General features: G+C 38.9%; 1 protein-coding gene across 3 annotated transcripts in view; it reads left to right on the top strand.

Annotated features, from left to right (window-relative positions):
* nlgn2a (neuroligin 2a) overlaps positions 1-27,205 on the top strand; it is a 249,000-nt gene that overhangs the window by 22,289 nt on the left and 199,506 nt on the right. For 2 of the 3 annotated variants that reach the window (XM_008435581.3, XM_008435578.3), the window contains exon 2: positions 26,516-26,590. The gene's annotated coding sequence lies outside the window, so the exon portion shown is untranslated. Of the gene's footprint in view, positions 1-5,037; positions 5,110-26,515; positions 26,591-27,205 lie in introns of those variants that run through there. The other variant, XM_008435579.3, reaches the window with a different exon arrangement.

Below are 27,205 nucleotides of genomic sequence, written 5' to 3'. Positions count from 1 at the left end.
CTAACGTTCCGGGCAAGAGGCGGGGTCACCCTGGACAGGTCGCCAGTCTGTCGCAGGGCAACACAGAGACACACAACCATGCACACACACACTCACACCTAGGGGCAATTTGGAGAGGCCAATTAACCTGACAGTCATGTTTTTGGACTGCGGGAAGAAACCGGAGTACCCGGAGAAAACCCACCATGCACAGGGAGAACATGCAAACTCCATGCAGAAAGACCGGGGCCGGGAATCAGACCCAGAACCTTCTTGCTGCAAGGCAACAGCTCTACCAACTGCGCCACTGTGCAGCCGTTTTTTAAAATTATTTTAAAAAATTTAGAAAATGTATTTCTATTTTCTCATTTTAGAACAAAAATAATAATAAACTTATTTTTGGAAACTGATGACAGAGTGATCTGTTTTCATAATTATGGAAAAACAATAAACATAGCATCTACAGTTTAAAATGTAAAGCACAAAACCGTTTAATTAAAAACCCTGCACCATCGGTAACTTTCTGTTGATATTTAATACAGATATTGCATAAAAACAGACAAAAAGAGCTAAAAGCAACCCTTACACTCGCTTTAATGATTATAAACATTTTTAATTTAGAGGAGGAACCAACTATTCCTCCACTAGTTGGTGGAAATGGTGGAATTTTTAAAATGTTCTCAAAACAACAATATTATCATATATTGCAATAACTTCCAACAAAATCTATCATCTGAACTATTTCAGACATTTTTAACATTTATCCCTTACCAATTATAGGACATGAAATCAGTATTCTTCCTGCTCAACAATGTTTGTATCCTTGTTAATCTTATTAAATGTTTTAAAAGCTTTTGCTGGTAAATTCTAACATTTATTGATCTTTACTTCTTGCTTTCTCTTCTGATTTAAACTCTAACTTTATTCACATATCAGAATAAGTTGATAAGTTTGTTGTAACGCTGGAAACTGACAGTAAAATCCCCTAAAACACTGACGTGAACATGTTTCTTCTGACAAACCGGAGCCATTACAGACATTTCAGGTGGATTAACAAGCAATACGTTGAATATATTCAAGATTTTTACCATCCTCCAGTCGACGGTAGGGATTATAGGATAATGCATTTTCCTGCATTCACACCAACAAGCTCAGACGCGTCCTAACTTCTGCTTTATCTTTGATCCACCATTCTGGCTCTGCATCTCTGTGTGGTCTCCAGTTGCAGTTATGTAAGAAACCCAAAGCAGGTGTTGCAGAGAGATTGCATTTTTTATTTTTATTTTTTCCCCCTATAATCTATTTCTGGGCCCAGGTGGACGGTAAAAGTCTCACATTAACACACTTCTGTCAGTCAGGTGTTCAGGTGTTTCTGCTCTGCCAGGAAAGTCTGAGCACGTTTGGTGGAGAATTAGTGTTTCTAACGCGTTAGAATCGCGTTTGCTGATAAAAGGCAACTCTAAGGTTGTGGGTAATTTGATTTTATATGCATACATGCTCTGTGAAAAGAATCTCGTCTACCGGGTGAATCAAGATGGAGAGATGAGTTTTTTCCTGCAGTTTGTTCAGCGTCTTGGTTTCCTGCTGCATTAGGAAGAAAGAAAATATTTGCATAGAGTTTTTATTTACAGAAACTTTAAAATGTATTGTAACCTTTGCGTCACATCGTTGTTTTTCTCCATTATATTTTATTGGAACCTTATCTGGAAAACCAGCACAAAGCAGAAAAAAGGAGATGAATAAAAGTGAGGGATTCTTTTTTTTTTGATTAATTAAATAATTAAAATGAGTTTGATAATTCTGATTAATATTTTTTGAAGGCCAATTTTGTTTACAGAGAGATCATAACCCGTTTTGTTTAAGGTTTTGGTTGTTAGTCAGGTTTGTTTTTACCATTTTATTTGTTGATTTTGATTGTCGTGTTTTGCTTTGGATATTTAAAATAACTCCCAGTTCCAGTATGGAGGGTCCTTTACGAAATTAAAGTTTATTGGAGGGAGTGACCTTGCATAAAATGGTCTGAAAACCATTTTTAATTTAACAGTTTTTATCATCCATCCATTATCTTTACACCCTTGTCCTTAGTGGGGTCAGGAGGGTTGCTGGTGCCTCTCCAGCTATCGTTTCGGGTGAGAGGCGCGGTCACCCTGGACAGGTCGCCAGTCTGTCGCAGGGCAACACAGAGACACACAACCATGCACACACACACCTAGGGACAATTTGGAGAGGCCAATTAACCTGACAGTCATGTTTTTGGACTGTGGGAGGAAACCGGAGTACCTGGAGAAAACCCATGCATGCACAGGGAGAACATGCAAACTCCATGCAGAAACACCGGGGCCGGGAATCGAACCCAGAACCTTCTTGCTGCAAGGCAACAGCTCTACCAACTGCACCACTGTGGAGCCCATTGTTATCATTGTTAATAATAGTAATTGCTGAGACAATTTGTTGTCCAGAAAAATGTGTTATTGTGACAGGCTTTGTGAGGGACTTGTACAACCACCCTAATATGGTACTGAAGTTTAATGTGTCGCGATGAAATGTAAACAATATGAATACTTTCGCAAGGCGCTGTTTTAATGGATTGACTGCGAATATTTCCTACAAACTGACAAAAAAACACAAAACAAATTCTGACTTTAGTCTCAAAATTCTTACTTTTTTCTCAGAAATCTGACTTTAAGCTCAAAATTTTAATTCTACGTCAAAATCCAAATAAATAACCAGACATTCTTGGTGTATGTCAATTATGCTGTTAGAATATAAAGATCATCACATAATTGTTTATTCCTTGTCATAGGATGTATAAACCTGCATTTTATTCACACTGAAAGCCTTCAAATTTATTTGGTATATTTGAGTTTTAAGACTTGTTTTGCCTGATGGTGTATAAACAGCAACATTTCTGAATCGGAGTCAGAATCCGGACTTTAAAGTCAGATTTTTCTTTCAGTGACCCTCACATCTTTGGTAGGGAATCTGTAATAGTCCAACATTTGACCAACATGCGTACATTTGCGTGAATGCGTAGCAAATTAATGGTCAGATGGCTTTTAAGACGGGCGTTCAGCTGCTGACATTACTGGTCATTATTACTGAAACCGCGGCTGACTCAACAAAAAATCCACGAGAAATATAGGAAAGGGTCAACGTTGAATCCTTTTAGATCAAAAGGGAAGGAAGACGTGAGAGACTTACTGTGGAAGTGAAGGAGGAAGGGGAAATAGATGGAGATAGAAGCGAGGGCGAATAAAAGACGGGACTGAAAGAGGAGGAACGAAGCAAGATGCTGAACTCTGCTGCATGGGAAGAAACAGAAAAGACGTACGAAGCAGCAACGGCAAGAATTTACAAGGGCTGGAAAAAGGAGCTGGAATCCCAGATAAAAGCCAGTGATGCAGATTTGATAGTGTGGCTGTGAAAGAGACGGAGTGCATTAGGGAACAAAACCATGAAAGATGCATCAAAGAGCGGGCCGTTCAAGCTACTGGGGGTTGAGGAAGAGTAGAAAGGGTCACTTGAAAGGACTTTTCTACAACAAAAGAGATTAATGTAAGATGAAGAAGAGACAGAATAAAGAGGAAATGTGTGGGATTTCTAGCCAGCCCGGAGGAGTTATTTCTGGATTAGTGTGACAGGAGGACGAAGAAACTGAATATGTTTGAAGGAGACTTTGAAAATTCAGGCGGAAAGGTGAGGCCAGTTTCGTCTTGGACCTTTCTTGGCAGTAATATCTGACATTCTTAAACCGTAGCTGCCTTTCCATTACAAATGTGCGCAAAGCTTTGTCGGTATTTCACTAATTTTGAAAATAGAAACAGTTTTGCAATTGCGGTGTTTCCATCAAATGAGGTTTAAATAATTAAAATCACACATGAACAAGTTTGTTCATGTGATAAGTCATGAAAAAACATGTGTGCCATCGTCCTCCAACTACTTCCTGTTGCCTTCTTCTTCGTGGTTTTTGCCAGTGGTAACGTCCGGCTATTGATCATGTGACTTGTGTGTTGCGAAAAAAGTGTTTCCATTGCAGTTTTGTGAAATGAACCAATTTCATCCCAGCACCAAAACTTTTTAACTAAAAGCAAGAGTTCTTTTGAAATTGCCGTGTTTCCACTAAGCATATTTATTTTTGGTCAAAGGAAAAGCAGCTGTTGAAATTAGCCAGACCAGTGTAGAGTAACAGAGGGAGGAAGAAGGAGCAGCAGGAAAGGGATACAGAGAGGGGTGCAGGTATAAACCAAGGTCATTGTTCTGTCCATTTCTGTCCGCCGTGGATTGATCCACAGATGGGACACACACGCACAGACGCATGCACACACAGAGGTGGTAATAGGTGCTGAACCCTTCATCGATTTAATTGGGTTTCTATCGCATCCTGAGTTGGCTTGTTGTTTACGAGTATCCAGCACACACATATGAATTTGTGTTAACCTCCAATTTAAGGAGAACTGAAGAGTTTTTAAGATGAAATCAGAATCTGAATATACTTTATTGAACTCCCAAGGGGAAATTGCTTATTTGTTGACAAGCTACTACCATCCAAAGCGTTAAATATTAGCAATTATAAATATAGCCATGGGTGATATAAAATTTGTGAAATCCCAGGTAATCTAATTCTGACCGAAATATAAAGTAATTTAAATCGAATTAATAAAATGAAATAAAAACAGTATGTACATGGAAATATGTGAATTTATAAATCTATAGATGAGTCCAGAGTAAACTTAAAAGATTTTGAAATAGCATTAGGTGAAAGAAAAACCACAAAATATGCGTATCATAAAATGAAAAGACTTATTTTCCGGATTACAAATAGCATTTCAACAGCGAGTGGATGAATATGGACGCCTTACACGTTATTGACACGCCCGGGTATTTAGCGCATGCGCAAAGCGCCGGAGGATAAAAAGACTATTCCTTTACGACCAGAAAATATGACTGGAGTCTTTTTTTAAATCTACTTTAAAGACATATACATATAAAACGTTGTCAGAACTGAATATGTAAGCTCCGGACGAGTAAATTACTACCCGAACTTATAAAAACAAAGGCAAAGAGAGTGAGGATGACGTCACCACAGACAACAAGACACGAGGAGCTCATGTCCGCGCTCGTGTCATACAGGTATGTGCTGCATTTAATTATCAGAATAGAAATTCATATTAATGTACTAAATCCACAAATTGTACTTTAGACATAATATTAGGTTCTGACCGTTTTGGGTTCTGTCGGACTTTATGCGCGTTGTCTTGTTAGCCATGACAGTCTTTGGCCACGAGAATCCAAATCTGAAGCGTTTTCACTCGATTCTGAACATCCGGCTGTCAGTGTAGGGTCTTCCACCGATGATGGTTTTATATAATTTACTCCCATAAAGCCGTCCGGTATTTCTTCACATGCAGAAACGGGGCTTCGTCTTCCATTGCTTATTGTAAACACCCAGACAGTAGCATTGTTTCGGTAGCTAGCTAGTCATCAACTGAGGTCGCAATTTGGCTCCAACTTCTCCCCTTGTCATTTCTATATTCTTTGCACGAAATGTAAATTAATGTTGTTTCCACATATCATCTCCAATGTCAGCTGGACTTCGGGTTGCGCCGTGTCAGCTGTTTGGGATTCCCCTCCGTAATTTCCCCTTAGAAAACAGGAGGAGAATCCGCGCTTTCTGATTGGCTACCCGTCACCTTCAGCTTTAAGCTCCCAGTCGGGGAAAACCCCTGATTTAGATCGGAGCGGACACTACGATCTAAATCACACTACAGGATGATCGGTTACGAAATCACCAGGACAATCGTAGATCGGCCAACGATCTAATATTGCCTAAGGGGAAAATAGGGGCAAAAAAAAATCGTGTAGTGTGAACTAATGCATTAGGTAGTCAATGTGCCCATCTTCTCTATTTAAACCCAGTGATTACTGAAGGGCAATATATTATACAGACTTTATAATCTGCACTCTTTTGGTTGAATGCAGTATTTATTTCCACTTTGGCTTTATGTTGTTTTGTTTTTATTAAAGTAAATTTTTTGTTCATGGAGACTGAGTATACATTTCATTTTTCCTTTTGGTTGGTTTATTTATTTAGTTTATCAGTTCTAGTGTTATGTGTTCTTTTGAAAATAAAGTGCATCTATCTATGGCAGGAAATCGCATGCATTATTAGTCATTTCCATTAAATCAGTGTCAAAAGGTCTTGAAACAATATTATCGTTTATCGCAATAATTTTTTAGACAATTAATCGCTCAGCAAAATTTGTTATCGTGACAGGCCTACGCATTGGTAAACATTGGCAGCTCAGGCAAGTCTATTGCAATAAGCAATTCAAAAAATTAAGCGGATGATAAATTAAAATGAGCTCAATAATTTTTATTCTGATCTTTAATATTTTAGTATTCATGATTTTGGTTGTGTGTGGTTTTGATAATTGGCATCAACATTTGTTAGTGACATTGCTAAGCTGAAACGTAGCCGTTTTAATAAATTGAGGAAAACTGTTGAATCTTGAGGTGCTGTTTTCATCTTTGAGCAGGCAGCAAGTGAATAAATATGCAAGTTGTGCTGTAATCCGGAGCTTTATGGATAAAATATTCTGTTTTGTGTCAGAATGCCTGTTTTTTTCTTATAATCTGTGTATCAAATGGCCTTTTCTGATGTAAACGCTCGATCTAAGGGGGACTGAACGTTACGTCTGCCACAAACCAACGGGTTAGCGACTGTTTCTGCAGATATATGCAAATGTAGTCTGAATAAATGCAGCAACAAGGTCAGATGAGACGGCGTTACAGCTGTTTCTCTGATGATATTCTTAGAGATCAAAGCGGCTGGAGCTGCTGGTGAGCAGAGCGTTTGGAGAACACGGGAAAAATTCAAATTAAACTAAATGTCAGTGATGTTTTGTGAGGAGGGGACTATGAAAAATAAAGAACCACAGACTGGAAACAATTACAATCAACCCAGTTTGGGCATTGTGCTTTCTTTGACATTTTTAAAGTGCACTTCATTTATTGTGATTTTCCTTGAAATTTACATTACTAAATGTCACAACTTGTTTGTCTAGCAGATATTCGGTAAATGTTGTCATTTTCCACACTTTAGATTCTTCTTTGCGCCCATTTTATTATTCCGAGCTACAATATTGTAGTTCAATGGATAGAAATTCATTGTTTTTAATGGAAATTATACAGTTTTTATGTCTTTCATCGCACTTCACCTGTGTTTAAAACCATATCAAGTCAACATTCGATAATTTCTCATTAGAGAATAAACCTTATTTTTGCTGTTTAAATATACTCTATTTCTACATGTGTGACGGTACGGAGGTCTAACAAGGATATCCAGTGTCATCTGTTAGCTCAGTTAACAGATGTTCTCAAATCATCGCTCTCGGCTTAATCAAGTCAGACAGTTAATATTTTCATGATTCATTGTTCACAAGAGCGGAAAGAAGAAAGGGCTGGACAGCTGAACAGGTAGCCTGTGTAGATGATGAGCTGTCAGTCAGAGGGAAACATGCAGTAAATAATAACTCCAGTCCCTCCTTCGGCAGTTTTAGGGCATATTTTGCAGCATTATCTACACTTTGTGGCAGAGGTAGCAGTCTTTGATCGTTCCTCGATGTACAATATCTATATTTCAGGAGTGTACAACTTCTGCATGTTTCAGATTTGATTTAAAAGGGTTAATTTTCCACTTAGCATGTCTTAAGTGGAAAATTAAGACATGCTAAGTCTTAATTTAGAGCTGCAGTTGGTGCAGCTCTACCAACTGCACAGTGGCGCAGTTGGTAGAGCTGTTGCCTTGCAGCAAGAAGGTTCTGGGTTTGATTCCCGGCCCCAGTCTTTCAGCATGGAGTTTGCATGTTCTCCCTGTGCATGTGTGGGTTTTCTCCGGGTACTCCGGTTTCCTCCCACAGTCCAAAAACATGACTGTCAGGTTAATTGGTCTGTCTAAATTGAGTGTGTGTGTGACCTGTGTGTCTCTGTGTTGCCCTGCGACAGACTGGCAACCTGTCCAGGGTGACCCCGCCTCTCGCCCGAAATGTTAGCTGGAGATCGGCACCAGCACCCCTCCTGACCCCACTAAGGGACAAGGGTGCAAGAAAATGGATGGATGGATGGATGGATGTCTTAAAGTCATGCCGCATTCTGCTAATGATCCATAAACTTGATTCTGGTGTGTTGATCCAGGAAAAGATCTGAAGTATTCAGGACGTCAGACTTTAAGGACTGACCGTTAACGTAACTGATCTGGATTGCCTTTAGTCCTGGGTCCATTTCTACTCTTCACATGTTCTCTTCAGTGTACTCATTTGGTTTTCTGTATGAGATTAAGGGAGAACTCAAACCAGCATTGTTTAATTTGTTTTAATCCAACTCCAGTTCGCTTGTGGAAGTGTGAATGCGAACTCAAACTCTAGTACGCAACAAAAAGTGATCTCTGATCCACCTAAAAGCCTAGGTCTTGGCTCTGTTGAAGTGAACTCTGGTGCGGTTCGATTGCATATGGGGACGCCAAGCGGACCAGAGACCGCTCCAAAAGCGGAGACCGCTACAACGCAAGGTATTCTGGGTATATACAGCCTAGTGAGTCTAGAGCTAGCTGTAGAAATGGTTCACGGTCTTTTACCAAAGACAAAAGGGAAATCCTACAACAGCTAAAATCTGATGCCACTCCATTTATGTTTACAATTTGTGTAGAAGGAAGTTGCAGTCATGTCTTCTTTGGAGGTTTTTGTGTCGTTTCCTTCAGTGGTTCTTGTTACTGCGCCCCCACGGGTGACGAGGAGAACAGGTTTTTCAAAGTGTTTGGTTTTGTTTGACACAGAGCAATGTGAAAGTGAACCGCATCAGCTGAAAATGTAACAAATGTTTCAATTTTAGTCCCCCATTGAGCCAAGTCTACCAGACTATCAGGTGTGAAAACACCTTTAGAGCTGTGGTTGAGATGGTCATAGCAAAGGAGTCATATATCTTTATCTAGTCATATATTTTACATTATTCAGCAGTAACTTGGGAATTTGTGTCATTTTGCTGTAAAAATTCACAAGATTTTTGTTGAAAATCTTGATATTTTAAATAGTTTATGATACTTTTCACTGGGTTCCCAGCATCCAAAGCATTACAGTTGGGTTTATTTTCCATATTGATCTTTTATTTTATGCCAGACCGACTTTGGCTGTTTGTTGTTGAACATTCCTGGTTTAAGTCCCATTAAAGTTTGTTATAGATGGTACAATTGAAAAGAGTTGGTGTGAAGATTTTGTCTAATGGTTGTAGAGACTTTGTGATTTCTTGATGTTTTTACCCAATAAGTAAATATTCATGTATTACATGTTGGAGTTTTTGCACATCTTAAATATCTGCGTAAAAATGCTGTATTTATTTCAAATAAAAATGTCAGGACTGAATAATGAAGTGTAGACTTTGAAAGTACAAAAGGGATTACTGAACATATAGTCACAGGGGTGGTTCCCCGTTATGCTAAAGTGGAATATATTAACAAATTTTTTTCTGAAAGTACTGCACTGCTGTGTTTTATAATGATTTTGGGGAGAGGTGCTGCAGAAAGGAGCATTCTGATGTCAGTGTAGTGGAACGGCAGGTAGCTCCTACTGGTTATGCCTGCTGTCAAGTCCAGAGGTGCTATAGCAGTTTAATGAGCTGGCTCACAGTTGGACAGAAGACACTGCAGTGTGTCATGTAAAGAAGGGAGGGAATAAGTTGAGACAACATAACTTTTTGTGGGAAGAAAAAAGTAGTTTAGAGGACAATCTGCAACTCAGCATATTGTGCTCTATTTAAATCGCAGCCTATGATCGCTGACAGGATTGGAGCTCAAAATCATTGCAGTTCCTTCTACATGTAGCCTCAAAAAATTGGGGTTGCTAGCATGGCCAGACTGTGTCCACTGACTGTAGATCTACCGTGTGGGAATGTTGAAAATCCCCTCTGTAATGTTTTCACTCACATAAAATCTTACACAGTGAGAACAGGGAAAGTTATGTCAAACATAATACGGCTGTAATGTAGATAAGTCAGAGGGCATCAGAGACTCGGCTAGCTAAAGATGCTAATGTTACAATAGTCAATCTGCTAACATTGCTAATGCTACTATGCTAATTCCAGAAATAATCTAACTGGTTACAAACTAGATCTATTATAATGCATCAGACTCTCAGCTAGTTAAGGATGCTAATGTTAGAATATGCAATCTGCTAAAATTGTTAATGCTACCATACTAATTCTAGCGATAACCTTAATGGGCGTACACCCAGTTAGAATACATCATAATGCATTAGACTTCCTGTTAGCTAAGATGCTAATGTTACTTGTCATAACATTGCTAATACTTTATCCTAATACATTTTTATATTAATACAGTGTTACCTTACCCTGCTAATTGTAGCATAATATAGGTTTAGATGTACATATTCAGTAGGGAGAATTTATCAGGTTTCAAGTTGGAGGAAAAAATAAAAAAGAATAAACTGAGAATTTAGTTTATTTGGAAAATTGAAGAGTCTACAATTTTCAGATTTAGTTCGCAGCATAATAAGCCAAGCTAACTTTCATTTACCTGATCTGCTAGAGAGCTAACATGCTAATGTAACATCCAAACATCAACTTGGACAAAAAAACATGCTATTTGATCCACTCAGATAGTCGATAATATCAGGTTTTATTATTTCTATTTTCTTTAACGCATAAATGGGTATTTATATTGTTAATAGGGTGAATTATTAGCAATTTTTCAGATGGTAAATTACACAGTTAAGTAAAACGTAACTAAAAGATTGATTGCTATCAAAGGTTTTTGAAATTTCAAGATATTGAGTGAGTCAGTGCCACAAAAGATCTAAAAGTCTTTTTTTTTTCGTAGGTTTTTGTCTAAGATCCAATTTGCACGCGTTTAACTGAGATGGATACCTGGCGGTTCAAATGTAACTCGCTTTGCCGCTCTCTGCGTTTATTGAGGGTAAACTCTCAGGCGTTTCACTCCGGCTACAGAAACTCACTTAGAGAGAGGTGCTAAGAGGCCCCAGAGGGCTCGGGAACACATGCAGAGAGCAGCCACACATATTCAGGCGCACGTACCGAAAAGGAGAACAAGACCTCACAAAATCCTCATTTGCATGCAGCGGAAGAGATGCACTCCCTGCAAAGATGCTAAAAACAGCCACACTCTCCTACCTCTTACTCTCCACTTCACAGCAAAACCTGTCAGTGGCGGAGGAGACGAGGGTCAGGGAGGCTGGGAGTCAAGATGGGCCCCGATTAATTAGGCAGCTCTCCTTCTCTGGAGAAGATGATAACGACTGCTGCAGCGGCCCTCGGTCACGGCGGGCAGCTTTGGAGAAGCGGTCGAGGAGAGCTGGAGTGGTCGGTGGGTGGGTGTTTGGTTTCACAGGTTAAGAAGCTCTTAAAAGCTGCAGTGGTTCAGACTAACAAGCTAAAAAAGACTTGAACAGAGTAAAAGGCGGCTTGAAAGGATGGTGGAGGGGTCCCCTGTTTGGGATAGTAAACATGAGAGGTGGGTAGTGTACACAGAAAGTACTCAAGTAAGAGTGCATTTTTTACTCAAGTAAAAGTAAAAATTGTTCAAAAGTCTACTCATCATTTAATATTTCAACAATACCCCATCAGACGGACCAAAATATAAAGTTAAGTGGAAATTTTGACAGTAATTCATGTAAGTAACCAAAAATAACAAAATCAGGCAAATAAAAATGTTTCCAAATTGGTTTCTTTCCATTTAAAACTTATGAAAACTTCAGGTGTGCGTCTGTTTCTCATGAATTTTTGGTTAAAACATGTTGATTTTTCATTCAGATGGTAGAGAATCCAAAAATTTCACTCAAGTAACAGTAGGGGCACTTCATAATAAAATTATTCAATTAAGCAAAAAAGTAAAATGTAGTAAAAGTTCTCCTAAAAGTATAGATTTTTTTCATAAATGTTACTGAAGTTAATGTAACTAGTTAATACCCAACTGAATGTCCAGGTCCAGGAGATTCATGACGTACACAATCAGGTTCACTGTATTTATTCTAACAGAGGAAATCAAGTCGGTGGTTAACATCAGTCCAGCAGCTTCTGCCCCTAAACATTAAATAAAATACAATAAATAACCCTAAACAAACTACACCGCAATATCTCCCAATCAGCAGTTGTAAAATGAAACACAACTAAAATGGACAACATTAATAATGATAACACTTGAAAACATTTACAAAAAACATGGCAAAAATTACTCATGAATCACTGTATGTGATTAAAATTTGTCTAAAATAAAAGTACTGGTAAAGAAAACACAGAGTTACCGACGGCAACAGGAAAAAAAAAGGGGGGAGGAGCTGACAGTTGCTGGTTGCTATGGTAACCACCAACTGTAAACGTCTGGAGAAACAACTACTTTACTAAACGAGGCAAATTTGAAGAATAAAGAAACAAATGTTGACAAACTTCAGGTCTGTTGGGTTAAAATAAAACGTGTGAAATGTTGGTGTTTTTGGTTTGCCAAAAGGCACACAGACAAAAAAACGGGAGTTATTAAATGTTCACTTTCATTTAATTTAAATAAGAAGCACCTATTGAATACAGAGACAGATGTTTATTAATATTTTAGCAGTTTGTTAAATGGGTTTCATCAATACGTTCTGGCACAACCGGTCCTTTGAGAACAGCCTAAAATGAAAATGAGCGTAACATTCCCGTTAAGAAGCTCAATGCTAAGTCTGGAAGTGGGCTGTTAGATTCTTGTGCTCTTATGGAGAGTGCTACATAGCTGGTAACCCCTTTCTTTTAAATCAATATCTGAAACTCTAAATTATATAAAAGCAACGTCCATTGTCTGGACTTTTCTACTTCTGAAACACGGGAAGATACTGATGCAAACTGGCCAAGCGCCCAGTAAAAAACGCCACTATTTCATGACAAGTGACACTTTCTCCCCCCTTCCTCCACCTTGGCTTCCACTTTTGCTGACTCGGCACTTCCTGGTCAGCCATTAACCACAGTCCCTGTGTCAGAGCGTGGTTTGGGAGCCAGATAAGCAGATATTAGCCGGCCTCGCCATCAGCAGAATGGCCCCGGGGGGGGAGGAGCCTTGGCTGGGCATCAGTGGGCAGTGAAGGGCAGAAACTGGCGAGGACATCCGAGGCCGTCGCCAAGCGAGGTCAGGAAGGAGAACCGATTACATGTCATCCTGCCGCTGCCGCCGCAGTAATCTGGCTTTAAAAATATATATATAGCTGTAAGTATTACGAGATTCAATCAAAGTGGGACTCAGAAACTGAGGGTTTTCTTTGTGAAGCAAACATTACGGGTTATTTATACGATGATGGGAGAAGTGGAGTTTGATTTGTATCAGTGGAGCCCAAGAGAAGTGGTGTAATGTTCATTTACCAAAATAAAAGTCTGACAGTAAAGGAGGTAAAATATCTTACCTAAATAAATATTGGCCTCTTTCTTCCTTCCTTTGGCCTCTTTTGGTTCTTTGGTTCTTTCTTATTTTAGTTCTTTTTCTTTTCCATTCAATCTTTCTTTGGTTCTTCTGATTTTTCTTTGTTTCTTTCAGTCTTTGGTTCCTTTTTATTCTTTCTTTGGTTCCTTCTTTGGTCTTTTTGTCTTTGGTTCAATTTGTCTTTCTTTTTCTTCTTTGAAAATTCCTAAAATGACACAATCATGCTTGATATTCACAAGTAAATGTGTCAAATTAAGGCACATAAATGGACTAAATGGAATATTGGTCCATTTATTTCAGAAACTTTCTCACCAACTGAAACACTTTATGTAGATTAATTACACACATGAGAATGTGGGATTAATAAAAAGTATATTTAATTCTCACTTGACTAATCTGGATGCATTTTCTAATTGATTATATTTACTTAAGGTCTTAAAATTTAAGTTACATTTCTCAATATGGCGCCTCTTTGCTGTTTTATGGAGCAACATACTGTAAGTTTCATCAAAGTAGCAAAATTATCCTCTTTTGTAAGCAAAGGGAAAGTTGACCCTTATGCGTGGGACGACTGAGGCAGCCGATACAAGTGATATGGGTTGGACTCCATTTTTAAACTCAAGGTTTAAGTAGCTTTTCTTCAATTAGCTCACAGGCAGCAATAGGTGGAGGAGGGTTTTCTGCATCACTTTATTCTCCACAACTTCTCTGGATTTTCGTTAAATGCATTTTAAACCAGGGTTTTATTGGTTTTGAAACCAACTTTTAACGTTTAAAGCCTTGCTATACCTAACCGGATCATTCCTACTGCAGGAGAGCAGCAGAATGCTAATAGGGCTGGTAAACAAAGTGATTTACTGTGTGTGCATTTATTGGTTAAAAGAGCAGTGCATCTTTGAGACTGCAGGAATATGTTAGAAGATGCTGTAATACTATTAGGATCACTGTGCGTACAGTGTTGTTTAATTTGCATAGAAATTGGTATCAGGGGTCCGTGGTGGATGTTGCTTATGTAGCGTAAATAATAAAGGATCAAGGGGGAAGATTTTTCAGCGCCGCTTTGTATTTCCTTCAGGTCCTCATATCTTTGTACAATATTGGTGATATAAAATCTTTTTTTTGTGCAGGTATACAAAATAAATGCTCCAAGGAAATCAGCTGCTGCTGCAGCGTTCCAGCTAAGTTCAAGTAATTTCATTATAAATGTAAAATTTCCTGGAAAAGCTTGTCGTAACTTTTGAATCTTTTGTCACACTCCTAACAAAAACTTCAAAATTATTTTATTTAAATTCGATCAACAAAAAGCAGGATGATAATTATTTATTGTTTTTAAAATGCTTTATAAATGTTTATTCCTCTTTGCTCTTTATCCTCCTGTAATCTGGAACAAACTTTTAGAAAACTGCAAAACTGCTGAAACACTGAGTTCTTTAATAGGTCTAAAACCTTGTTTAGAATCGCCTTTGATTACTTGTAAATGAAATTAATGTGTAATCTTGATGATTTTGACGATGGAATTGGAGAAAATATAACATTTATTTCTTGTTTCATTATGTTTTTATGGTGTAAAACTTTGATTTGCCTCGATTTGATTTGACTCACTATATTAAATGACATTATTTCGTCGGTCACAAATTGGGAGGTTTTGGGAATCACTGGCCTAGTCAAAGCCTGACTGAAAGGCGACAGCAAAAGTTTGTTGTTCCTCCATAATTGATTACATTTTTTGAAAATTGTATCTCAAGTTGAGTATTCATTACCCAATCAGTGTGAACATAATCAATACTTTTTGAATTCTGCACTTAAAAAAATGAACTAAAGTATGAAGAAACGAAAACTACAAAAAAAAAACTAAACAATATTTAACATATAAAAACTAGCAAACAGACTCTAAAACCTATCTGAGACAAAAACTAAGCAAAAATTTGAAACCCCGATGTGCAAGACTGGTAGAGAAACACTCCCAGAAAGACGTTTTTGGTACAAGAAAAAGAAAAGTTTGTATCATTTTCGCTCCCCTCCTAACCAAAGCCCAATTACCAACTAATTCCTGTTGTTCCATCTCACAAAATCTCCAGACGAAACATTGAATTTTGCGTTTTCACTGTGACAGGATGTGGAAAAGTTCAACGCTGGAACGCTGCAGCGCTGTGGAAAACAATTGACTGCTGGCTTCACTGTACATCCAGCACATACAGATTTGTAGGCGTAAAGGTCTGTAGAAACAATTTGTTTGAAAATAAGAACTCAAGCAGAACAAAAACCTTTTGCCGCAGTATATTTATTTCTCCGGCCAAAGTCAGCACCGCAGGATTAAATAAGTTCAGAGCTGCGGTCTGCTCTCTGGGCACCGTGTTGCTCTGCGTTCCTCTTCCCCTCCATCTTCTCCTCTCTGATATTTGATGGTTGGATGTTCAAACCAAAAACAAAAAGAAAAAACCCTCAAACAGAGAAGCTAAATATTCCACTAACAGTATTGACTCATCAGCGCACCCTCCACACAGATAAACAAACACTGACTCATGGATATGCACACATCAAATAGCCGCTGAAGTACAAAACACACTGCAGGAGCGGACCGCTGTCACGCAGAAACCATTCATTTAAATCACCACCGTCCCAACGCTGCACTTTTAATAGACCTCTGCCTCTTTACGGCTCTCCACATCTTAAACCCATCAATCCGCCGCTCCGCTTCTCTTCCCTCTCTGCGTGTTTCTCCGTCATATCAGATGGGGGAGCGGTGACGCAGCCTCCCTCCGTCCCTCTCATCTGTGTTTGCCCACCTTATCTCCGTCCTTTTCACCACCAACTCCTTTCATTTTACCACAGGTCTCTCTATTTTTTGTTGTTGTTTTGTTCCCCTGTTATTTCTTTCTTCTTCATTTCCCTCCTTAGCTAAGAGGGCTTGAGCCAGTGCAGCGGCGGTGCATGTGGAGAGGGATTGGATGAAGGGAAAGGAGAGCCGAGCAGAAAGTGAGTCAGAGGCAGAAGCCAAGGACAGCAAACAAAAAGAGACGGATCGACTCGGAGGCTGTAAATGACCCTTCTGGAGGGACGAATTGAACGAGGACGGATTCTCTGCGACCCATTGAGCAACGAAGAAATCGACTCGGAGATCAAATTTCTGCTGTTTCAATAAACGGCTCACAAACTTTCACTAATGACGTGCAGGAAGCAAAGAAGGTCTTCAGAAATGATTCATAAGAGTAAAAATCACCTTGGATAGTTTGTTTATTTCCAATTAGCAGAAATCAAAACATGACGCACATATTGATGTCTAATAATTTTTTTCAACCACTGCGACAGAAATTGATTTAAGTTGCTTTCTCATCACCACTTTTCAGTCAGATTTAATTGAACTCTAGTCTGTTTACCCAGAAAGTCCAGTTCGTTTGGGAGGAATCAAACGAAGTGAACTCTCAGCCGCCTAAAAACCTCGATCTCGGTTTGATTGAAGTGAACTCTGCCGCAGTCCAAATCCAGATGTGAACGTCAATCAGATCATAGACCGCTCCAAAAGCAGAAAGTGGACTACAACACAGGGCATTTTGGGTAAATAAAACCAAAACAAATACTCTAGTGCAGTGGTTCTTAACCTTTTTTGAAGTACCAAACCCCCCAGTTTCATATGCGCATTCACCGAACGGTTCTTATTCCCCCCCCACCCCGACACACAAAATACTTTGCGGTATTCTGATTTAGTAATGTAATTATATTAGTTGTGTTACCACCCCCACACCACTAGAGGCAGTACCAACCCCGAAAAGATGCGACTAAGGAGCAGATTTAGACTATAGAATTTGGTAAAAACTGTGAGCTTTGCTGAAGTAATTAAAGACACAAGTTCAAATCCATGCTGAGAGTGGAGCTCCTTCAATCAGGGCTCCTCCGCAGCTCTGATTGGCTAAGCAATGTAACGTGATCCTCTGCAGCAAGTGATGGCAAAGCGGGGCGTCATCACGACTTTACACAAGTGTGTCTTTACCTCCGCGGCAGAGGCTCCGCCGAACCCCTGAGACCGACTCATCGAACCCCTAGGGTTCAATCGAACCCAGGTTAAGAACCACTGGACTAGTGGAAGAAATGGCTTCTGGTCTTTTGCCAAAAGCAAAAAAGAAATCCTACAGCCACAAAAATCTGACGTCACAACGTTTTTGTTTACATTTTATGAAGAACGAAGTTGCGCTCAGTGTCTTCTTCTGAGGTTTTTCTCTCATTTTTTCCCCTCCGTAATCGCAATACGTATTATCTCGGTATATCTTATCAGAAATCTATTTTTATTTTTTAAGTGCTGCTTCTGTTCATCTCTGCATCCACCTGGATGCTTAATTTCCCCTGATGTCATTCACATCGCCCAGAGGAAAAACTCATTTTCATAGAAAATCAGTTTGTAGCTCCTTGGCTACCGACAGTCAGAAAGGGACATTTTGTTTATGACTTATCGATCCAAGAAGTTGGAATCGGTCGCAGTGCGCTTCGTGCTTCAGGGGTAAATGGGAAAGGCTTCACGGCGTGTTGCTCTGGCTTCTTTATCTGCACTTATATCATGCCGGTGAGGTAACAAAATCAGAGATCTTTGTGTCCTCGGAAGTCAAGGTGAAGAGCGGCAATGGCAGAGAAGGTAGGTGTGTGATGCGTGATTGTGCAGCTTAAAGAAAAAAAATCTGTTTTCTAATAATGTGGCATAAAAAAGAAGAACATTTGGGTTAAATAAATTGTTTCTCGGAAAGCCTGTTAACTTTCCCACATTTGCTAAGTAAATACATTTGTAAGATTTGCAGCAGAGTTGACGGTGTTGGCTGCATCCATGTAGCTTTTCTGTCAATGCCAAACATGTTTTTCTGCCACTTTTCTGTCCTTTATTGAGTTGGACGATCAATGTTTGTAGAAACAAGACATTCAGCAATTTAACAGATGTGTCCCTGGGTTGCTTGGTCAGACACTGGTGTGGGACGGCACCCCATTTTGTGACTGTGTTGGTCACTGTGGCGTAAAGAGATCTAATCCTGAAGTGTTTATTGTTGCTGAAATCAGAACTGAAAGTGGAATATTGAATATAGACTGGCATTGCCACTGGTGCATTTTGAGATCTTTCAGTTTTAAGAAACCATACTTATGTTTGGGGTGTGGGTGGAAAATGGAGAGAACCTGTCTAGGTATGCGAAGAAAATGTGAAATCCATGCAGAAAGATTGGGATTCAAACCCTTTTACCCTCTTATTTGCTTCATCCGGAGGGTTTGGACTCGACCTCTAATGATTCAAGAGTCTTGATTATTACATCTTGAGGAAAATAACCTGTCTCGAAGCTTCGTTAAATTATGTTTTACATGTGTTTCGGACGGATATTATTTATGTTGCGCAGCCTCTCACTTCCACCAATGAGTTGTTGAGGAATGCTAAGCACCATTAGCACAACGTAATGTGACCAAATGTCCTCTTGTCTGCGTTTTTATAATTTTTTTTAGGTGTCCTTAAATGTGTTTGTGTGATGAAAGTGTCAGAGATCCAGTCGTTCACATGGACATAAAAGTGATAAATGGCTGTTCAAAGTGAGAGTTTGTCTAATAAACTAACTGAACATGAATACGGAAACTAAAATCTGAAAAGTGTCAACCTGTTGCTTTACTGTTTTTTTTATTATTAAATTGAATATAATTTCAGATTTTTGTGTATCTTTGTGAAGGTTGACTTAAGAAGTAAACTATTGTTTCAGGTAAATTTCTTAAGCTACAGAAAAGTGATTGTTAGGGATAAACCAGGTGATATTGATATCCATTAATACTGCTGTTATGCCAAGATTTATCAATATTTTCTCTTATCAAGTTTTTTATTCAGTTATTCGTCAGAATACTTGATAGGTTGATTACTAAAATAATTGTTGAGTTTGATTGCCTTCTGGAGGAGTGGACCCTGTTGAAGTTTTAAATTTCATCAATTGTTTACATTTGCGTCTGTTTTCCTACATTTCAGTTATATTCAGAATAAAAACAGAGACAAATACTCGGTCGACACATTTTCACCGCGGCCTCTGTGGGCCAGTCAGAGCAGCGCACCGTTTCACGCCGCTGAGCAGATCTGAAATTAGCCGTGAGTAAATAAAACGGGATAAATGAGAGGGAAAGGAGTGTGGCTGCACAGAGCCAGAGTCGGTTTGGCTCAGCTGGCCGGGATGTCTGCGGTTCTGTTCAGGGACGCATCAGGTCCTGACCAATAACACCCGCACACCTGCTCTCTGCCTCCCACATCTCCCTCATCTCCCCTCCAAGCAGCTGCCAAGCCCATAATGACGCTGCCCCACAACAGCATCCCTCCACTGCAGCCATCTTTTCTGTTTGTTTTTCCCCCTCTTCATCGTGACCCCTGGTGACCCCTCGTGTTTGCTTTTTCACCAGATCATCCAGTCTTGCCTCTTGCATTGAATAAACTTTACTCGACCTTGGGATAAATATTCAAATCTCCCACTTCTGTCGCTTCGGTTCTTAAAGTTGGCAAACAAACCAGAAATATGAATATGAAAGCGAGAGACTCTCCAACATTGTCCGGTCTCCACAGACCTAATTGAAGTTTGATACGTTTGATGATTTAATCATTAACCCGTAAAGTAGAGACACATTTGTGATGCGCCAGTCATGTCATTGGCTGTCCTCTACTGGAAATTATAGATAAATCCACAAGAGACAGGAAGACGCTTAGAAGAAAAACATATGACTTGGATAGTTTGTTGCTGGTGTCTTTTGGTTAGAATAGTAAATAGAAATGTTATTTTGACACTGGAGCTGTAAGTTTTACTTACTTTCATTAAAACTGACTTTTCAGCAAATTTGGTAGCCCATGTAAATTTCAGTATTCAGATAAAACACTGGATTCCTATGGACATAATTATGACTATTTCAGGTCCCTGTTAAGCCTAGAAAACTATATTAATATCATTTATATGTCTATTACCTGTTTTGGCTTTTAATTGCCTCATAATCCACACTGTTTTTAAGCTAGCTAGCTTTAGCGTAGCGAAAACAGGACAATAAACAGGTTTTACTCTTAAATTAGCCCATCACTATTCCTCTCAGGTGGTTAATATTTCACTATTTATCAAAATTACTGTTTTTTTTAGTAACATATTTGTCAGTAAACTACAGCAGTGGTCTAGACTTTTAAGTTAGCATGCTAGTGTTATTGCTAAGGCTAATCCTATGCTAATCAGGGTTTCTATGTCTAAGAAGAGACTCAGAAAAACACTTTCACTGCATGCACACTGCAAAACAAAAACAAACCAGAACAGGTTAATAATCTTCAAATATAAGCTAAAGAAGTTAAATAAAGGGAAACTTTTCCAAGTTAGCACAAACTACAATTGTTTTGGGAGAATCTTTAACCTAGCACTGCTTTAGCCATTCTCAGAATGTTTTTTTAAACATTACCGTTTATTTTAGAGGAACAATTCATTTTCTAAAATCATTTTTTAAAGGCTTTCAATTTGGAAGACTATTAAAAACTATTATTAAATTATTATTTTAATACCAACCTTATTTTTCTTAGGAAATTTTAGAAAAATAATCATGAAATAAATGCTTTTTAGCTGGATCTTTGGTGGATAAATACTGCTTTGTGTGGACCTTGCTGAGTTTTGACTGCAGTATCATTTTGTTACACTTCTCCAAAAATAAACCCCGCTAATGAGTATTATGCCAACACTTCCTGTTGTGGACTTGATTGCTTTCGCTTATATTTAGCATGTTCCTATGTCTATTAAAAGCCAAAACCACCTACTGCTGGTGCGAGAAGTCATAAAAATTAGCTCTCCACTCCAATTTGTTCTCACTTTTTAGTTGAAGAGATTTTCTTATTTCCCGGTTGACTATTTTAGAAGTCATTAATCAAGGGTGCTGGGGCTCGACCGTTTGTGAATAACCGGTTCGGACAGGCTGGAGAAAAGAAAAAAAGCAAAGGCCATTTTAAGTGCTGTATTACACAACCTGTCCATCACAGACACACACTTCCACTCAGTCAGAGTCCGAGTTTTGAGGCGAACTGTGAAGCCCGAGCGGTGCTGTGTGCACAGAGGTGGGTTAGCAGTAAGAGTGGCCCTCCTCTCTTTATTAAAGGGATGGACGGAGGTGAAGAGGACAGCAGCAGAGGAGAGGGACTCGGCCAGATAGACACCTACCTAAAATAGTCCAGAATCGACAGCCTTTGTGAAAAACAGGCTTTTGCGAAGTCACACTTGCCTGAAGCAAAACATCTGAAGTCTCCTGGAATAATAGATTCACCATGCACTCTTTTCTTTCTCAGCAGGCCTTTTTTCCCTCACTACAAAGAGCTGCAGCAAAGAGAGACGTTATTTTCTCCACTTTTTTTTTTCTTTGTCCACGTTTTGTCCTCTTCTGCATACAAAAACCCCAAAAAACAATACAAACGCTTTTGTTGCATTGACAGCATAATATTGATTGACAAAATCTGCTTTTAGGAAGCCAAATCACAGAATGAGACGGTTGGATTTATACGCTCTTCTCCTCAGGAAAGAAAGAAATAACATTAAAAAAATGTACAATGTGATGAATCAAACAGTGACATTTTAACCTCAGTAACCCCTAAAACACCAAAAAGAAAACTAAATATTGGGGCGGTTTGATCTTTTCCCTGTAGCAGGAAAGTGAACATTTTTAGATATCACATTAAATATTCTGTATTTTTAAAATAAATGTTGATTTAATGATGTATAAACTTGTTTTTTTATCTCTGGAAAACTGGGTTGTTTTGTTTCCAGGCAACCAACTAACCCTGTCAAAATAAGCAATAAATCAACTAATTGGATGATAAATTAAAATAAGCTCGTTAATGTTTTATTTATGTTTGTTTTTCTCATCTCTCTCTTTCTACCAAAGACAGGATGACGTAAGTCTTCAGTCTTGTGCGTTGACATTCAGTTTCCATTTTATTTGTTGTTTCAGTTGTTTGTTTATTTTGGATAAGCTAAATTTCTTCCAGTTCCAATGTCAAAATTTTCATTAGAAATTAAAGTTTATTAATTGAGAGAGTAAGATGTGAAATAGATCTGTAGATGTATTCAGACGAAACCGTTACTGTATGATGTATATAATATATAATAAAAACTGACGGATAAAATAAATCAGTCTGAATATCATATAAAGATGAGACACACATGAGTTTACATGGGAAAATCTCACGATACGCCGATGATGATGTAATGTTACATTTTTGTGAGTAATTCTGTTTCTGAAAATGAAAAGCAAAACGTGATTCTGCCATGGTGAAAGTTTATTATCCCAGGGGTCTACTCACTCCTCAAATGTTGACCTTTAATATACTAACAGAAATAAATAATTTATATTGAACAGTAAAAGCAAAATAAATTAAGAAATGAATCAAGGAGTTTTCTGTGTGCTTTAAATACATTTATACAACAGCGTATTGAGGTCATTGTAGATAGAGAAAAGATTTATGAGTTTATAGACAAAATATGTAGAAATTTCTGAGTTTGAAAGTTGGAAAAACATCTGAAATTTTGAGATTAATCAAAGAGGTTTTCCAGAATGTTTCCAATTATATTTATGAGTTTTATCTAAAAATTTCAGAGTTTTTTTCTAACAAATTTTCCACTTTTGGAGCTCAGAAATTTCATTGTACTTTCTAGAAAATGTATGAGCTTTTGGCAAAAACTCACTCTTTTTTTCCCATCTATAATGACCCTAATGCTATAAAAAACTGAATTTTTCATATTAGTCTCTGAAATTTTCTAGAAAAATTTCAAGGTTTTTCCATTTTTTTTGTTGTTGAGATTTCTGAGTTTTTTTCTTGCAAATTTTCCGCTTTTGGAGCTCAGAAATGTCCTTGTTCTTCCTAGAAAATTTCAGAGATTTTGGCAGAAATGTACTCCTTTTTTTCTATCTACAACAACCTAAAATACGCTGTCGTACATTTAAGTTTCTTAATCAAGTATGTATGTTCAGCAGGGGCGCATGCATGACTTTTAGTACTGCTGACATAATTACATGAGTCATGCTTGCAGATGTGAGTTACTGTCCTGACATGAAACTCTCACCATCACCCTGATCGGATTTTAAAAAGCTGCAATTTCGTTATGATTCAACAAATTAGAAACAAAAAAAGCATTCTGCAGGAATCGTCATAATTACCTGCTTACACTCTGATGAATAAACAAATATAATCTCTATTTCTGTCCCTGGACTCCAATCCCTCCCTCTCAGCAATCCCCGGCGTAGCCAGCTACTTCGTGCTTGGGGAGCAAAACTAAAATCAAAGTGCTGTGTGAAATATGGCTCAGATTTGTTATTAGGTAAAGCCTTTGTTTTTCATGGCACGGAGGCAGGATGGAGGATTTAAGCTTTCTTATCAGAGAGCATACAGATTAGCCAAATGGGAAGCAGCCGCCGCCGCCGCCGCCGCCGCCGCCGCCACATCGCGCCGCTTTTCAAGTTGGTAGCGCTTTAGATACCAAAGCTGGGTGTGTAGAGAGAAGTGGATAAACATTTCATCACATCCTCCCTCAGGTTTTGGTAAAAAAAAATAAATGTTGGAAGAAGAAAAGAGAAATTGGGTGTAAATAATGAGCTCTTGACTTTAATTTCCTGTCATGTTGGGAGGTTTTTAATTCAAATAATATAAAAAAAAAAGTTGTTTTTTTTCCCAAATCCTCTTCTAAGCGTTTCGCTCCGTCGGTCAGGTGTAGTGGAAAAGGAGTTGCTCATGCGTGCTAACGGGGATAAAAGCTGCTCTTGGAGACATCCATTTCTAATTTTTTAGTATATAATTACATTATTTGTGTGCATGTGGCAAAGCAAAACGGGGGAAAAAAACCAAAAAAAAACCTTTGAAGCCCAACCGCGCGTGCGCTTGGACATGCAACGAACACGCAGTGCCTCTGCGAAGGGTACGGCGAGAGCACGGCCGCGCTGTCCTGTCATCTTTTATTCAGCAGGCCACTGTGCGTCTATTTTCAGCTCTGCACCACTCCGCAGAATGAGCTGCTTTCTAGCAAAGAGAACGGGCTCATTTCAGCAAAACGTTCCCCTTTTTACTCCCACAGATGCAAACATCTGCATCTGTGCAAATTGCACATCGGCTGCATATTCATAGCCGACTCGCCGTTCGACTTCTAACAGCGGGGTGGCGACGTCATTTAAATACCGCTCCTCTCTACACCGACTCGGCTGTAAACAAGCAGCTGATGTGCTTAATGGCATTTGGAGACTGGCAGCCTTTAAAGAAAGTGAAGTGGAAGGGTGACTTTGCGGCTCGCCACTGTTTGAAGGAGAAGCGGCGTTGAAGGGAGGCTCCACAGGCCCCTGTGGGAGCCTCATTGAGTCAGCAGTGGAAGCCTGAATAATTAGAGGCTAGCTCTGGGTCTCTGTCATCATTACACTGCTACGCGTATTTAATATTCAATGAGACTTGATTTTTTATTTATTTCGTACGAGAGTGGGCGAAAGGGCAACTTCGCTGGAGGACGAGCCACGTGCCAACAAAGATATGCTAACATGCGCTCATGCGAGAGCTCAGAGGGCTGTGAATGCAGTCTTACTGCACGTCCGCTCCAGGCGCACTGTTGCGTGGCTCACGCTGCTGTACAGAAGCTACAGATGACGAGTTTGACCCCAGAGGTCAACAGAGTCGCTCCGGTTGACCTTGGTGGGAAGTGAAGCTAGGCGTTCAAGTCGAGTCTTGTATAGCAACTAAAATGTCTCCATTTATGCACAAAGCATCTGGAAGTAAGGATTTATTAGACATTTTATGGATTTTTTTCTTTTTTTTTCTTTTAAATACAGCAAATAAATAAGTTTTTCCACCTCTAATGGGACATGGAGCTCTGGAAAACATTAAGAGACGACTTAAAACGATCAGTTTCTCTGATTTTACTCTTTATAGGTTTATATTTGAGTGAAATGAATATTGTTCTTTTATTTTATGAACTACTGACAACATGTCAATAAAATTCAAAGCAGAAATTTAGTTTTTATTTGCAGAAAATGAGAAAAGGTCAAAATAACTAAATAGATGCAGCGCTTTCAGACCTCAGATAATGCGAAGAAAACAAGTTAATATTCTTTTAGAAAGAACAAAACTAATGTTTTAACTCAGGAAGAGATCAGGAATCAATATTTGGTGGAATAACCAGAAACTTTTAAACAGGCTTCAGTGCAGCGGGCTCTTCGTTTTATCCAGATCTGTATTTCTGCAATTCAACAAGAACAAAAATAATCAGATATAGGTGACTTATTATTCTCCCTTTAACGGGTTAGGACAGGTCTATGGTTTATATAAAACATGTTTGGTATATTTTTTACACAAAATAATAATTAGAAAATGAGATTTCAGTCTGATCAGTTCTGCCCATTTTGAGCTGTTTTAGGGCGTCCTGTCCCTTTAAATCCTGCTGCTGGCCACGCCCCCAACTCAGCGCTTACACTCGCAAACAGACGCGTAATTATGCAATTGTAGATCCTTGAAAAGCATTAGTAGAGCCTCCTTCACAACCAACAAGAATTGTAAGTCAACAACAAAACGCCTGTCTTTTCCAGCAGCCATTGTACAGCGGTAAAACCAGCTGACCAAACGTGCTGGAGCTCAGCTTGGGTTGCGAGGTAGCGTTGATTGTGCCTTAACAATCAGGAGGTTTTTGAAAGACCTCATTTCCCAAACACCAAAAAACATGAACTTATAAAGGCATTTATGAACCTGGAGAAAAGTTTATTGAAAGAGTCTGACATGGAGTTCTGCTAATATACCGGAGGGTATTATATTAAAAATCTATGTAAAGGCGGTGGGCCTCATTAATCAACATGAAGTGTAATTAAAAACGAAAAGGGACAAGCTTGATTAAAGTTATGAGTTACTGGCAGAGCTGCTGTTGTATTGGGCTGTGGTTTCGTTTACACGGTTCTGCTTATTGAAGTGATCAAATATCAGTTTTGTTCAAATGGAACCAATAAAAAGCCACAACTTTGTAGAAGGAAAAAGCTGCAAGTGTTCTTCTGTTTTTTTATGCCCATGTTCTGTTTGTTAACAATCTGCCTTTTTGTGTTTAGGTTCCCATAGTGACTGCAAAACCTGAGAAAACAAATCTGGAGGTCAGCTCATTCAAGAATATCTGGAGCCGGCAGGTTAGATCTTCCTCTTTGCTTATGTCCTACCTTTTTATCTAACAGTAAAAGCCAGCGGCGGTTATCGGATGCTAATATATTCCCAGTGGGCTCCTGCATGCATTATGGGCCTGGATCCAGGGTATTTGGACATGTTGGCATGTTGTTGTGCAGAGAAGAGAAATTTCTCACCATTTTTCCATCAATCCTCTTAGCAGAAACATACCTGCTGCTGGTGGCTGATGTATTGTTGCCGTGCTTTGTGCAGCGGAGCTCCATTTGTCTCAATCACACAATTCTTCTGTTATCATTCCAGCTCAGTTACTTCTGGGAATGTCCCCCAAGCATAACATATGAGTAATGCTGGGCATATCCATTACACAAATAAAATGTGAGGCCAGGTTCCTGTTTTTACAAATGGCATTTTGGGAGCGATTAAAGAGACTAGCTTTGCATTTAGCTTAAGAATAATCCCAAATATCAATATTGGCATTGGGACTAATGGGCGGTGGACATTTATAAATAAATGTTGAACTGTACTAATTGGGCAGATGTTGTTTTAAAACCTTTTTGCTGTTCAACACTTCAGCAGAAAGGTGGCGTTGTGCGCTGGATTGTAACGACTGACTGTCAGTC

Source organism: Poecilia reticulata, chromosome 18 (genome assembly GCF_904066995.2).
Source record: "Poecilia reticulata chromosome 18, P_reticulata-male-v2, whole genome shotgun sequence".
NCBI lineage: Eukaryota > Metazoa > Chordata > Actinopteri > Cyprinodontiformes > Poeciliidae > Poecilia > Poecilia reticulata.
Note: the sequence above shows the minus strand (reverse complement) of the source record. Positions and strands in the feature narration are given on the sequence as shown.